This window comes from Vidua chalybeata, chromosome 6, assembly GCF_026979565.1.
Source record: "Vidua chalybeata isolate OUT-0048 chromosome 6, bVidCha1 merged haplotype, whole genome shotgun sequence".
Taxonomy (NCBI): Eukaryota; Metazoa; Chordata; class Aves; order Passeriformes; family Viduidae; genus Vidua; species Vidua chalybeata.
Genome location: NC_071535.1, coordinates 35949170 through 35958602, shown reverse-complemented (window position 1 = coordinate 35958602; position 9433 = coordinate 35949170). Strand labels below are relative to the sequence as shown.

The following is a 9433-nucleotide window of genomic DNA, read 5'->3' as shown; positions in this document are numbered from 1 at the left end:
TTAAAGGAGCCTGCTCGCGATTTTCGTGCTAGCCTGGCCTCTGCCTGATGTAGGGCACCACGGTTTCTGGAGAGCTGGCATTAGCAGCACGTCTCACTGCAGCCCCCCGGGAAGGTGTCAGTCACCACATGTGGTTTATCGGGGGGTAACCGAGGTGCCAATGGGGCTGCGGGAACCCTCCTCCTGGTGCCGCCGCAGCCGTGAGGAGATAAGAACCACAGCTGAACCGAACCGCAGACGGGCGGTGGAAGGCGCATCGCCCCTTGGCGCATCAGCGGGTCCCCCGGAGCCGGGGGTGCCCCGAGGTCCGGGCGATCCCCGGCCCCGGGTCCGGCCCGGCAGCGACCGCCGCCTTCCCGCCGCGCCGCGCAGCCGAGCCCCGCGCGGGGCGGGCGCGGCGCCGCAGTGGCACCTCGGGCAGCCAATCCTGGCACGCTGTGCCCACCGCGTCAGCCAATCGGAGCCGACAGCGAGAGATTGGGGGCGCCAAAGCCCCGGCGTGAATAAACCACCCGGGACCTGCGGGGCGGGGATGGGCGGGGCCCAGGCTTTGACGGGCGGCTCCTCACACCAATCCAAAGGCCGGACTTCGGGGCGCGTGGCCAATGGGCCGCTGGGGTAGGCGTGGCTGGCGGTGGGGGCGGGAGCGGCGGCCGGGGGGCGGGGGCGGAGCGGCGGCGGCGGCGGCGCTGCTCGGTGGCGACGGGCGGCGGAGGAGGCGCCGGAGGGAGGTGGCTGCGGGTAGCAGGTGAGCACGGCCGGGCCGCGATGCGGGGAAGGGCCTTCGCCGCGGCGGCCGGAGCCGCAGGCGGGCGCGACGGGGTCGTGCCAAACCCCGCGGGGCGCGGGTGGGTCCGGCGGCGGGGGGGGACGCCGGAGGCGGGGGAAGCTTGAGGGGCCGGAGGGGATGAGGGGGGGCAGGGGTACTCCGGGAGAGTGCGTGCGGAGGCGGGGGGTGATGTGGGGGCACCCTCCGGTCCCCGCCCCGGCGGGGGGCGGTGGGGTGGGGCGCGATCCCCGCCGTGCGGTGGAGCGGGGGCCCGGCGCAGGTGGAGCCTGCGGGGGGCGGCCGCGGCACCGAAGGGCCCTGCGGGGAGCACCGAGCCGCCGGCCCGAGGAAGCGACCCTCGGGGCGGCGCCGCTTCGTGGGATTCTCCCGGGGCTGCCTCCTGTGCCTGCGGTCTCTCCTAGGCCTTGAATCCCGGCCAGGTTTCCGTCAGAGGGTCCCTCCGGCGCGGCCGCTCCCGGGCGCTTTGTATCGCTTGCCGCCCCTGCGTGGCCGTGGGAGCGAGTGGGAGCTCCGGGAAGTAGGGGCTTTCCCGAAACTCGCTGCCTCGTCTCAGCTGGGGCTGGGGCGCTGTGAAGTTCGAGAGGCGTCGGGACGAGGCTTTTGGGCGATGGTGCTGACGACCCAGTCTGGCAGCGGGAGTTGTAGGGGAAAGGGCCCCCGTGAACAGCGGGGCTCGTCTCTTTTCACCCGGTTCGTGGCTTGGCCGGTGCCTCAGTGCGTGTGCGGCAGCTCGCCAGGCTGCACAAAGGAACAGCCGGCCGGGTTCGGCCCGTCCTGCGGGTGCAGGAGGGATGGATGAGCAACAGCGTGCGGGGCGGGGGCTGCGGTGGGCCCGGGGAGCATCGCCCTGCTCCGTGCTCGGTCGTTCACGAAGGGTTAAAATGCAGCTCCCTTTCGGAGTGCCCTTAACTCCTCTTATTGCGCTCATGGAGATGAGCAGTCTTCGAGAATGAAATGATGTATCCTCACAGCAGAGTTAATGTCTTGCAGCAGCTCTGATCTACAACTCCTTGGGTCCAGTAGATTTATATAACCTGCTCATTAATGGTTTATGAAATGATAAGGGAGCTTTTCTGTGTGCTGCTGTGTTTTCTGTGTTGTCAATATTTCCTAATTCAGCTGGCTGGAGCAGGAGAAGCTTATAGTTGTCAACAATGTATATTTCTACCATTTAAGGGATTTTGTTTTGTTTTGCTGTCGTTTAGTATTTTTGATTATTCTGCATATCGAGATAGGCTCCTGAATGAGGAGAGTGAATAAAATGGAAGGCAGAGTCATTCTCTTTGGCTACAGTAATACTCTAGGTATGACTTGTAACAAAAAATGTGAATATTTAAATGGATTTCTGACTCAGTTCTATTTGACTTATTGATCTATGGTTACTGCTAAAATGGTCTTAATGATTATGCAGAAGTTAATAGTTACCATAGAGAAAGAGATTGTTTTTCTGTTCATCAGTGAGTCTTTTCCATTTCTTCATCTCTTGGCAATTGTCTGTGGAAGTGCTGTTTTTTTCCCCTTAGCAAAAGTCTTACAGAAGAAATCAGGATGTGAACAAAGTCCAAAACAATGAATTTCAGATGTGTTCATCCTTGCCTGTGATTCTAGGAGTCTTGGTACCCTGCGTTATCCTATAGTAAAAGCTTTTTAATCTGTAATTGCATAAAGTGTTGGTTTTAAGCTGCAGTGAAAATTCAGATTTACAGAACTCTAAACCTAACACAGAAAATATTTTTTTTCCTGAAGTATACATGTGAAATGCAATTCAAATGAACCATTTAAATCCTTACTAGCAGAAAATTTATTTTTCATTCTTGGAATTACTTTCCTGCATTTATTATTTAGCTTAAATGTGTGGAAACTGAAGGCGCATGTAAACTAGTCAGAGCAGACAAGTTTGTTTATCTTCTCACCTAGTGTTGTGAAACCTTCTGAGTTTTTGTTAGTAGTTTGACAGCATTATGCATTTGGGAAGAAAAAAACCTAAACCAACAAGCCACATTGGGCTCTTAAAACTTGCCAGACTTCTAAGTCTTACATTTTGTAGTTTGATAGAGCTGCTTGGTGTCGGAATGATCTGTAAGTAATTTTCTTTCCTACCATAATGGGTGTGATGGATTAAAAACTTTCTGAAATGGTTCTGAAAGTCTTTGCAAAAGTGCTTCCTTCCCCAGGAATAGAAGCTATTGGGAAAAACATACTGTAGTAGATTTTTTTTTATTGTGTGTTTGTGAGAGCCTATTACAGCACTGTGAAGTATGTCTTGAATTCTGCCTATAGCTGGTTTTATTCCACTAGTAATATTGATGGAACTGCATAGCATTGGAAAAAATCTCTCTAATGCTATAGAAATTTAATCTTTTGTACTCTGGAAAAGATGATTTACAGAAACTGTCAAGTAAGAGACTGGCAACCAGAGCTGGTCTAATTGGTGACTTTGGAGTTGTATCCTACTTACTGCACTCATCTACTTGTTTGACACTCTGCTGACTTTGTTCTTTCTTTAGGAGAGGGGTCAAAGTTTACTTATATTTTTATTTGTTTTGCCAGCTTATCAAGCAAGCTTGGTTTAAACTAATGTGAAATCTTGTCCTTAATCTTGTTTTTGGACTTTGCTTTGATTAGTGAACATATATTAAAATCACAAATTTCTTGTTAAGTCTCAATTGATCTCAAAATATTAATAAGTGAAATTGGAGCATATTGCCTTTCTTTTCCTGCAGAATACCAAGCATAAATTCAATCAAGCTAAGACTTAACATGTCTTCTACAGTCATATTATTGAATTACCACCAGAGCAGCTTTGATTTTTCTGCTGATGCTTTCACCAAAAGGATCTGTTTTCCCCTGTTAGTCTTTCTTTGCTGATCCAGCTGAAAATGGCTGTACAGAAAAATGTTAAGCTTCAGTTGGATCAACTGCCTGAACTGACTTAATGGCTATACAAATGTTATTGCTTGCATAGGAGGAGGAGGCTGTGACCACTCTTTGCTGAAGCAGCTCAGTTTTAGTTTTGCCTGATAGTTCTGCCTTGCTAATAGACTTGACAGCTTAAACTGAAGCTCTGGTGGTCGTGTCTCCTTCTTGACTGTGCATCTTCAGCTGCTGGCAAGGAGACCTTTGTGGCTGTGAGTTAAGTGAAGTCAAGGAGTTAATCAGGTGGTTAATTGCTTTTTTTTTGTTTTGTTGAATTTTGGCTAGACCATGTATCTAAACAGGCTGATCATCCAGGTTAGGGAGTGTAAGTGGGACTTAGGTTGAAGTGGGGTTGGAGATGGGGCTCTGATTGAAATTTCTTTGAGTTTTTCTGGAACCATACATTTCCATCAGCGTGACCTGGGTTAACAAGGACCTATGGCAAAGTGTTTCAAGCTGGCTTGGCAGGTAAAAATCACAATTAATTGGAGAGCGTTCTTCCATTTCTCTCAGCTGGCATGTTGATGTGGGTGGTAACAGTAATGAGCAGAGGATGCAGAACTAGCGATGTGCTCAGCGCAGTAACCTCAGACTGACACAGCTGTGTCTGGAAGGGGATTTGTTCTCATCCTAAGGGTGGGATCCATCAAATGCTCATTTTGAACTCATGTTCTTTATGGTGTATAGTTAAAACAGATGTTGCATCAGAAAGAACAAAATTTTAATAATAAGCAAGATCAGGCAGACTCTTCTGTTCTGCTGTGCAGGATGTGGTTTTTGTTGTTGTTTTGTGGGTTTTGGTTTTTTTTTTTTTCCTTGTTTCTTTTTTATTTTCCTTCATTTTTATTGAGCAAGACTTGCAACTGGCAGATACTAGTTTGGATGTATAAATGGCATCATGTCATATGTAGCTGCAGTTAGACATTCATCCAGACTCCTTTGAAGCGTGTAGTTAGGTGATAGCTCTGAAAATGTGAATTGCTTTGTTTGGCATTTGTCTTACATAGTAATTCTTTGTGGAGTCCTGGTGTTCTGTAGTAGTAATTACCAGATGTGATGACTTTAAGATGTTTCTGTACGGTAACTTTTGTTTCTGCAGAGTTGTGACTGTAAGTGTGTCAGGACAAATTCATTTGTGTGTGAGAAATTGCTTAAAAGGAATACATATGCCAAAATGTAAAGGTGCTCTTGAGGAAAATATAAAGCCATTAATTTCAGAGTCTGGGGATCTGAAACAAGCTCTTGGCTTCTTTGAGTACTGGGTCTGTAGGATTTTTGAGATTTTGCTGGTAGGCTTTGATACTGAAGCCAGAGCCAAAGTTGTTACCTTTCTAAGTGAAACTGTGGTTTCAAGTACAGTGTATTAAGACTTGGACCAAACAGTTTGGAATCTTTTTCTGATTACCTTTCCTTTTCTAAGAAACAACAGACTGGAACTTCCTGGTGAAGTGAATTATAAGCAGTACTGTAGGTATACCTAGAGAGTTTATTCTTCAGAACTGCTTTCTGTAGGTGTGTGCTTGGTCATTGGCCTGGGCTTGTTCACTGATCTAAGAGCTGCAAGTGTTACTGAGACTAAGAAAAAACATGTACTTGGTCAGAACCACTTTTACTGCGTGCTAGCTCTTCTAAGTTTGGATGTGACCACTCTTAATCAGTTTATTTTTCTGGGGCAAAAACTCCAAGCATCAATGATCTCTGTTTTCTTCTTTTTATGTTGTTTCAGCAATTCAAGCCTCTGTTGAGGCTCTACTCTCAGTTGTGGACTGATTTTAGACTGTTAAAGAAGCTTGTTTCTGTAATCCACCAGGACTGGAGATACCTTGGCATTTCCAATGCTGTGCAGTTTGCTGATGGGCACCACTGAGCATATGAGAGCCAAACTCTCCTCTTTATTCAGTGTGCCTTGTAGTGCTGAGTGGCTCATAAATGCTTGGATCTTTAGTTAGCTGATATCTTTGTGTGTTGCCTTAAGATTTCGAGTGAGGACAGTCTTTTTTCAAAGGCATTAATTCATCAACTGCTGTAGTAAAAATCTGTGGAGACATGTGAAGGAATTTGTTCCCCATATGGAGGAATGACACAAATAGAAACTTGGTTCACAATTAATATAGGCTGGGTCTAGCTTTTGTTTAGTAACTAATGATAAAAGTGTTGGATTTATATTTTCCCACAGTATAAGGGAAAAGCCTGTTCCTGCTTTCCAAATGTGTTTAACAGCAAACTTCTAATTTTGTTCTTGGATGTTTTTTTCTGGAACTCAGTAGAACAAGACCAGTTCACATGAAGCAAGGAGCTGAGTACCATAGTCTCATGAAATTAATTGCTGTTTTTTTTTTTTTTTCCTCTCTAATATTTGTTTCTTACTCAAATTAATAATCTAAATTCTGTGGGGAAAAAAAGCAGTAGGTACTTTTTTTTACAAAAAGACAGTTGTTATTATTTTGATTTGTACAGGTGTCTGGCTGTAACTGTAGGACTATAGAGCTCTATAGGTTGTGCTTTGAGGGTTGTGGTTTCCTCATGTCTCAGCTGTGGATCAGATGAATTTTCCAGCATTTTCCTGTGTTTTACTACTACTATGCCTTTAGCATATACTTTTTTTTAAGGCTGGCCAGAGTCTGCTCAACATGGTATTTCTGCTGACTTTTTTTGATTTCAAAGATTGAGATGCGACACTGTTTCCAAAAAGCCTGTGAAGATTAATCTGGTCTAAAAAGTCTGAGAAAGAATTTACCCATCATTATTGTAGTACTAGTCAAGGTTTAGTGTTTTGGGCTGGGCTGGGGTTCCTGTGCAGTTTCTTCCTTGTAGTTCTGATCAGTGCAGAGTCTGTATTTATGTTGAGTCATCACATTTCAGGTTGAAATGTACATCACTGATGCATCAAATTCCCTAACCCAGTCTGAAAACCTGAGTATGAGAGTTAGATTGTCTAGTTTAAGGTCTTACATAAATCAGACTTCAGAGGATTGAGTGGCTGTGGTATTGCTTTTGCTTTTTGTATTTTAGCACATACCTACTGATAGAGTGGCTTTTTGGGGGGTTTCTTTCCCTTCCCCACTGCTATTCATTCATAGCAGTGTTTTGCTATGAGTGAATATAATAACTCGGTTGGGGAAAAGAAAAAGTTTTACACAAAATGGCTTGTCTTCTCCTGTTGCAAACTTTCTCTCACTTGCAGGTATTTGGTTGATTTGATAGTGTATTGCTCTCTTTCCTCTCCTGCATTTCAGGCAAAAAAAAAAAAAAAAAGAGAAAAAACAAAATATGTATTCCGAGGTGAGAAACTTTTTTGGAATGTGATGCGTCCTGGAATTTTCTGAGATGCTGGATCATGACTTATCTCCAGTTGTGCCTGATGACAGCTAAACTTCTTGCACTTCTGAATTGCTGTTTAGCGTCCCAGGACTGCCCGATTGTATATTCATTTCTTGAATTGAATAAATTATTTCCTTTTTCCAGGTTTGTTTTCAGCAGGATCAGTCCCTATTTTCACTTCTGCAAGCACCCTGGAGGTTTGGGTCAGAGAGGACAAACAGAGGGGGTGTGCTCTTGCTAAAAGGAAGTGACATGGATCCGGTGCCGGATAATGTAACCATGATGTAGTACCTTTTGGAAATGGTTCTGCTCACCTGCCTCCCTCACCCTCCAAAGATCCCACCTGAGATGAAGATTATGCATTCAGGAGCTCTTCCCTGGAGTTTCTTCTAGGTGCATAAGTGATGTCTGTGGCACAAGTAGTGATGGCTCTGTCCTTTTTCAGTAGAGAAGCGTCTGTAGGTCCAATTACCTGAGCTGTAAGCTGCTGATCGTTTTGTTACAGAGATGGGAGCACATTTCATATCCATCAGTGACAGGACATCTCCAGGTACTGTCACATTGGTTTGTTGTCTGCTTCTAGCAGATACCAAGATTTTGTTTAAACCAACTGGGTCCTACTCATTGCCTTGGTTCTTTCTTGCACCTCACATAGTGCATCACAGTCTAGCAGCCTGAATTAGTTCTGTCTTTTCCATAATGGCCCTAGAAGTTGGGGTTTCTGCAAGTAAAGGCTGTGCAGCCATCTGAGCACAAGTAAAGAGGGGTAACTAAATTGATGTCTTTATTTTTCATGGCGTTAGATCAAGTGAGAAATGGAACTGGCTGGTGTGGGCAGAGTGTAGGCAAATGCTAAAATGATTAATGTGGTGATCAAGAAGAAACGGTTTATCTTGCTAATGTTAATGTTATCTTAGGGAAAAGAAGAGTAGTGAAGAGTAGTCCCAAAATCTTCCTTCCTTTGGATTTTCTACAAAGAATAGGAATACTTCTCTTACAGAGGACTGGTTTTTTTTGTTCCCCTTCACACATTGTCTCTGGCTCCAGAGACATTTAGAAATAAACAAACATGCTTGCTTAAATCTTAATGTGGCTTTTACACTGGAAATGATTGCTTATTGTTCAGCTCACTGTTTCAGTGTTTAGTCTAGGTAAATGCTGCATGAGCTTCTTGTCCTCTTTCAGAGACAGTCTTTCAGCTTTCTAATACTCATCATTGCTCTGAGACACATCACGTGTTTAAAAACTGATCAGTTGCAGCTGAAATAGCTGCTATCATGAAATACCTAATGATGTGTTGACTCATGTATGAGAGATGACACTGCATCCGGTCTAGTTCTGTACGGAGATACCAGATCAATCTGCTGTGAGTTGTCCCAGTTTCTTCAGTGGAAAGGGACTGGCATCTGCCAGTCTTGCATTATATCACTCTCAAAGCATGAGGACGGCTGTTCTTTGGTAGGTGTAAAATGTCTATAGCTGTCATATTTTGAAATTTACGTTAGACTTAATTTCGTCTTCCATCCAGGACTTGATTTCAGGTACACTTTGGGGCATAGATAATTCACGCAGTTCATGACCAAAAATTGTGGGTTTATACTGCACTTTACTTGGTTTTCTATGTGGTGTAGTATTTATAAGGCATGTATGGCTGTCAGGGCTCTAAACAATACTGGCTTAAAGCTGTAGGCCTAATTTTTGGGGTAATCTCATTTCATAAAGTTGGGGATGGTACTGGTGTGAAATATGCTGGGAATTGCTTCTCTGCACAGCTGTTTACATGAAACTGTGAACAGCCTTCCTACTCAGGACTTAATAGCCCTTGAGACCTAAGCAATGAGTGTGTTGAATTCTGGTAATTCTTAGCTCTTGCTTCTTTTAGGCACCTCATTGTTATTGAAGACAGTGATTAGTTTAGGGATGTAGCAAGGATGGTCTTGGGGATTTTTTTTAGTTTTTTTTTCCCCCAGAAGCACCACATTCGGTGGTGCTTTCATCTTTTAAAAACAAACACAGTTTGTCTGATGTGTTAGGTGTCAGTAACGAGTACGTATTTAGCTTCAATATGCTGTTTACCAGGTAATGTTCCCCTAGTAATCCTGGCATGCAGTGTATGGAGACCAGTCTCATTTATGTGTAGGTGTTAAAGCAAGCTGCATTACTGTATTAAATTAGCTATGACATAATTCTGTGTTTGCTTTGGGGACTTCATTATCTGCTGTTTTAAATTTGGAACTGGGTTACAGAAGTTCCTGGGTTTTAGTCTTAATTCTTTCATGTAATTTAGAAGTTGTTTTTATTTTTCTGAAGATAGGAAATTGTGTCCCCCATGTCCTCCCCGCAGGCCTTTAGTCCTAATAACATTTATAAAGAACTTAACCAAGAGAACTGTCATTAATACATATT

General features: G+C 44.7%; 1 protein-coding gene across 13 annotated transcripts in view; it reads left to right on the top strand.

Annotated features, from left to right (window-relative positions):
- The first annotated feature begins 671 nt into the window (after window positions 1-671).
- The window catches only part of NUMB (NUMB endocytic adaptor protein), a 90633-nt gene continuing 81871 nt past the window's right edge, over window positions 672-9433 (top strand). For 3 of the 13 annotated variants that reach the window (XM_053945126.1, XM_053945125.1, XM_053945118.1), the window contains exon 1: window positions 1419-1480. The gene's annotated coding sequence lies outside the window, so the exon portion shown is untranslated. Of the gene's footprint in view, window positions 749-1418; window positions 1481-7403; window positions 7421-9433 lie in introns of those variants that run through there. The other 10 variants (XM_053945128.1, XM_053945127.1, XM_053945130.1 and 7 more) reach the window with 7 other exon arrangements.